We start from the raw sequence: 5,243 nt of genomic DNA, 5'->3' as shown, positions 1-5,243 counted from the left end.
GCGGGGTGCGAGGCGGGTCGGGGCGCTGACCGCCCCCGCGGGAGGAGGGGCGCCGGGGAGGAGGCGGCGCCGCCGGGACCCCGGGGCCACCTGCTGGCGGAGCGCGGCCGCCGCCATCCCCGGGGGCCCGGACCGCCGCCACCCACCGGCCTGGACGCGCGGCGCCCTGAGGAGGAGCCGGAGGCCGCGGCGCAGCGCCCTCGGCCCGGCCAGCCGGCCTTCCCGCGGGGACTGCGGGCCCGGCCGGACGCGGGGGTCGGGGGATCGGGGCGCTGCTGCTCGGGGCCCGGCTCTCCGCCCCGAGCTCGCCAGCCTGTCGCCGCCGCTCCCCGGGGCCGAGCTTGTTACACGTAGTGCTGGGTGTCGGAGACCCTCCGGCCAGCCCACTCCTTGCCTTGAGATCCAGGATGTCGGAGGGCCACACTCACGGGCTTATGCAAGTTTTAGAAAACACGCACACACACACAACTTGCCCCTCTGCGCTCTGCAAGGAAACTAAGAGATTTGAGAATTTACTGGTGAGAAAAGTATAGAAAAGAGTGAGCTTCAATTTTTCTTTACCTCAATACAAAGAGGGTTGTAGGAAGACCTGGAGTTATATTCAAGGAGACAACTTGGAATGTGGGTCCTGGAGAGGGTGGAAGGAGTGAGGGGTGCAGCGTCAGTTCTGCTGACTCTTAGGGAAGAAATGGCCAAGGCAGGTGCGGGGGACTCTGCCGCTTGGTGTAATAGTGCCAAAATAATTGACAGCAACAGAATGCTTTTTTTTACTTTTATGTAATACTCTTCTCTGGGGGGTTGGAGCACGCTGTTTCCTTCTCACAACCTCTTTAGGGTGGGAATGGAAGAGAATTTTACACCACCTGGGAATGGCAGTACAGGACTATAATCGGACATGCTTAAAAGTACCTCACCAAACTGACCATTCCTAGACCTAAATACAAAGAGAGTAAAGAGGTGGACAACCCATTCAGCACGGTAGCAAACTCAGGTGGCCCCCAAAAGAGTGACGAGGAATAAGGGGAAAGGGTATGTTGGTAAATGTGATACATTTCACCATGGGTCGCCCTCAGAGGAGGAGACAGCCACTCTGTTTCGCTGGGATACACAGAATAGGACAATTTAGGAAGGGGGAAGTTGGAGGCAGCTAGCATACACACACCAGGAAACAAAACCGAGGAACAAGATAATCAAATAGTGGAAGCAGGACCTGGTATGCTTTCTGAGGTCTTAGGGGGTAGGCGGCAAGTGAGGAGGCTGGTTATACCTGGCCAGGTGTGAGGAGAAATGTCCATTCACTTCCCTTAAGCAAACCTTAACCAAGAGGTTCTTAACCTTTTTTGGGTCACTGTTTCCTTGGAGATTATGCTCAAAGCTCAGGGTCCCTTTCCCAGAAAATATGTGTAGGACACACAAAATTTTGTATCGTTTTCTGGGAGTCACTTAGACCCCTTGGAGCTCTCAAAGGTGGCAAAAGAGACTAAAGTGATAAAAAGGGATTAAATCCACTATGTTACTTGGTTCTCTTCCATCCCTCCCCCTTTCTTTCTTTAAAACCAGGCAGTAAACATCTGATGATGTTTTGAATGTTTCTAAAGAAACAAGCATACTATTTTATTCCCTAGCCTGGGATCCTTTCTTTTTTGTGATGTTTACTTAAATGCTATCCCCAAAGCCACAAGGTTATGCACTATACTGGTTGAGGAATATTTAGGATCCTTCTGCCTTGGAGCATAAAATGAGATTTTATTATGCTTAAACTCTGGTGAAGTCATTGAAAGTGTCACACCAAGAAGCAAATCCCTAGGGGAGAGATGAACAACTTTGCATTTTCAGTTAGAATAGAAATACGAGTTCCACATACAGAAGAAAATATTTTTTATATAATAAAGAATGAAATATTTTGAAGTAACAAGTGTTTTTAGATAATAATAATTTTCCCCAACCCTTTTACCTGGCTCAGCGTAGATGGTCTATGAGTGAGTTGGTCTACAGAGGCCATAGGTCAGACCTGTCCTATTAACACATAGAGAAAATCAACAAATACTTTTTATTTTTCACATTGTGCAAATCACTATGTATTTTTTAATTTTTCATATGTGTAGAACATCTTTTTTTTTTTAAAGATTTTATTTATTTGACAGAGAGCGAGTGAGCACACAAGCAGGGGGAGCAGCAGAGGGAGAGGGAGAAGCAGGCTCCCCGCTGAGCAGAGAGCCCAATGTGGGTTTTGATCCCAGGACCCTGGGATCATGACCTGAGCCGAAGGCAGACACTTAACTGACTGAGCCACCCAGGCGCCCCTCACTATGTCTTTATATAACAAAAAGTTTGTATTCATAAATAGCCTTAGGTAAAGATTAATTATGATATTTAATAAAAAAGAGATTGCTTTAAGCAGTGGGTGTCTGTATTTGTTGCTTGAGCTGCCATAACAAAATACAGTAGACTGGGTGGTTTAAACAATCGAAATTTATTTTCTCCCAGTTCTGAAGACTAGAAGTCCCAGATGAAGGTCTGGCAGGCTCAGTTCTTGGTGAGAGCTCTGTTTCTGGTTTGTAGATGGCTGCCTTCTCACAGTGTCCTCACATCACAGAGAGAAAGAAAGTTCTGATCTTTTCCTCTTCTTTAAGGACACTAATCCCATCGTCAGCACCCCATCCTCATGACCTCATCTACACCTAATTACCTCCTAAAGCCCCTACCTCTAAATACCATCATATTGGGGGTTAGGGCTTCAACATATGAATTTGGGAGAACACAATTCAGCTCATAGCAGTATCATTTTTGGTGAATTGAGTGTAGCTTTTGTGTTGGGGTGTCCTGGAAAGTCATGTTGGAGATCTATTAAGGTTATTTCTTTGCCTCAACAGTATAAAGCCCTGAAAAATTTTAGAACTACAGGTTTACATATTATTAAAGTTCAGGGAAACCTGGTTAAATATTCTGTGACTTCATGGGGGCCAAATATACACCATTCTAAAACTCAGTTGATTATAAAGATTCAACATAGATTTTAACTGTTGACAAAGGTAATTTGGCTAGAGAACATTTAAGCAATCTTCACCCTAATTCTTAAAACTCTTTTGGAAATTCTGTCTTGAGAGAAATAGCGTTATGAAAATTTTCATCTTTAGCTCTCTGGAGTCCAATAGAAATATAATGCAAGCCATATATAGAATTGAAAGTTTTCTATTAGCCACATTAAAAAAACTAAAAATAAACCAGTTAAATTCATTGTAATATACCTTATTTAACCCAGTGTATTAAAAATGTTATCATTTTGACATGTAATCAATATGAAAATATTAGTAAGATATTTTATGTTCTTTTTTGTATGAAATTTTGAAAATGGTATGTATCTTATACTTAGAGGACAGATCAATTCAGATTAGCCAAATTGCAAGTGCTCAGTAGCCGCATACGGCTAGTGCCTACCACACTGGACAGCTCTGATTTAGAGGAACTATGTGATTTGAACCATGCTATTTATATATAGAGAGAGATGATTGCAACCTTGTTTGTTTTATAAATAACTCTCAAAAAGGAGATAAGCAGGATGGTATTATTGGGCTTGAAACTTTATAAATCTTTGATTGGAGTCTCTGGAATTGAGTATCCTGTCCTAGATAGATTCTAGAATCCTTCAGGAAGATTTAACATGAGGATAAAGATGAACTTTTCAGTTGAATGATAATTGCCCATCAGAAGGGTCATGGAAAGAATGGGCAGCTCTACTTTAGTACCAATTATCAATTTATCAGTTTGTTGCTGGCCTAACTCAAGGTTCCTCTTTCATTTACTTTATGGGTTTTAGTTATTGTATTTTAAAAGAATGGAAGTACTATTTCTAAGAGATGACTTAAGTGAAAATGGTATCTTGGAATGCTCCACAAATATTACCTTATATTGACATAGGACTTCTCTTATAGGAGTGCAAAGATATTTATACATTTATCTAATTCTCTTAGTTGCTGTATGAGGTTGGTAAGATATTACTATTCCAATTTTGCAAATGAGAAAATCCTAAAACTTTTTTAAGTGAAACTTAGGAATGGTATACTGGTTTTCTGATGATCTTAAATGTGATGCATTAACCTTGCTACATTTCTGTCATTTCTTTGAAATAAATATTTAATGTTCTTTTTTATTAAGATCTAACTTATATATGGTAAAGAATATAAATCTGACGTGTACACTTCAATTCCTTTTACTTAGGTATGCATCCATGTAAATTCCCTACCCCCAGATTAAGATACAGAACATTTCCAGCCCACCAGCAGGCTCCCCTGTGGTTCCCCTGCCCATAACCCCCCAGGGAAACCACAGTTCTAACTTCTGTCACCATCCCTCAATATGTGCGTGTTCTTGAACTTCATATAAATGGAATCATAGCGTATGCTGTTTTGTGTCAGGCTTCTTTTGGTCAGCGTTCTATGTGCGAGATTCATTCATGTTGGGTATAATGGCAGTTCACTCTTTTCCATTGTGATGTGTTATTTCATCATCTAAATCTACCACAGTTTTTTTTTTAGTCTATTCTATTGTTGATGGATATTCTTGTACATGTGCTTTTTTCTATTTTAATTGAGTATATTAACGTACCGTGTTACATTCATTTCAGGTGTACAGTGTAATGATTTAACAATTCTATACATTATTCAGTGCTCATCAAGATAAGTGTGCTCTTAATCCCCTTCTATCTGTTTCATCCATCCCCCCCCCCCCCCCCTCCCCCGGCAACCACCAGTTTGTTTTCTGTTTTGAAGAGTCTGTTCTTTTATTTGTCTCTCTCTTTTTTTTTTTTCTGTTTGTTTGGTTTGTTTTTTAAATTCCACATGTGAGTGAAATCATATGCTATTTGTCTTTCTCTGACTCATTTCACGCGGCATTATACCCTCTAGGTCCATGCATGTTGTACGTGGCAAGATATCTCTTTTTTATGGCTGAGTAATATTCCATGGTATATCTATACCACATCTTCTTTATCCTTTCATCTAAGGATGGACACTTGGGTTGCTTCCATATCTTGGCTATTGTAAATAATGCTGCAATAAACATCGGAGTGCATATGTCTTTTCAAATTAATATTTTCATTTTCTTTCGATGAGTAACCAGTAGTGGAATTACTGCATCATATGGTACTTCTATTTTCCATTTTTTGAGGCATCTCCATACTGTTTTCCATACTGCACCAATTTACATTGACACCTACAGTGCACGGGGTTTCCTTTTTTTCCACA

The sequence above is a fragment of the Neomonachus schauinslandi genome, chromosome 5 (genome assembly GCF_002201575.2).
Source record: "Neomonachus schauinslandi chromosome 5, ASM220157v2, whole genome shotgun sequence".
In the NCBI taxonomy this organism is placed as follows: domain Eukaryota; kingdom Metazoa; phylum Chordata; class Mammalia; order Carnivora; family Phocidae; genus Neomonachus; species Neomonachus schauinslandi.
Note: the sequence above shows the minus strand (reverse complement) of the source record.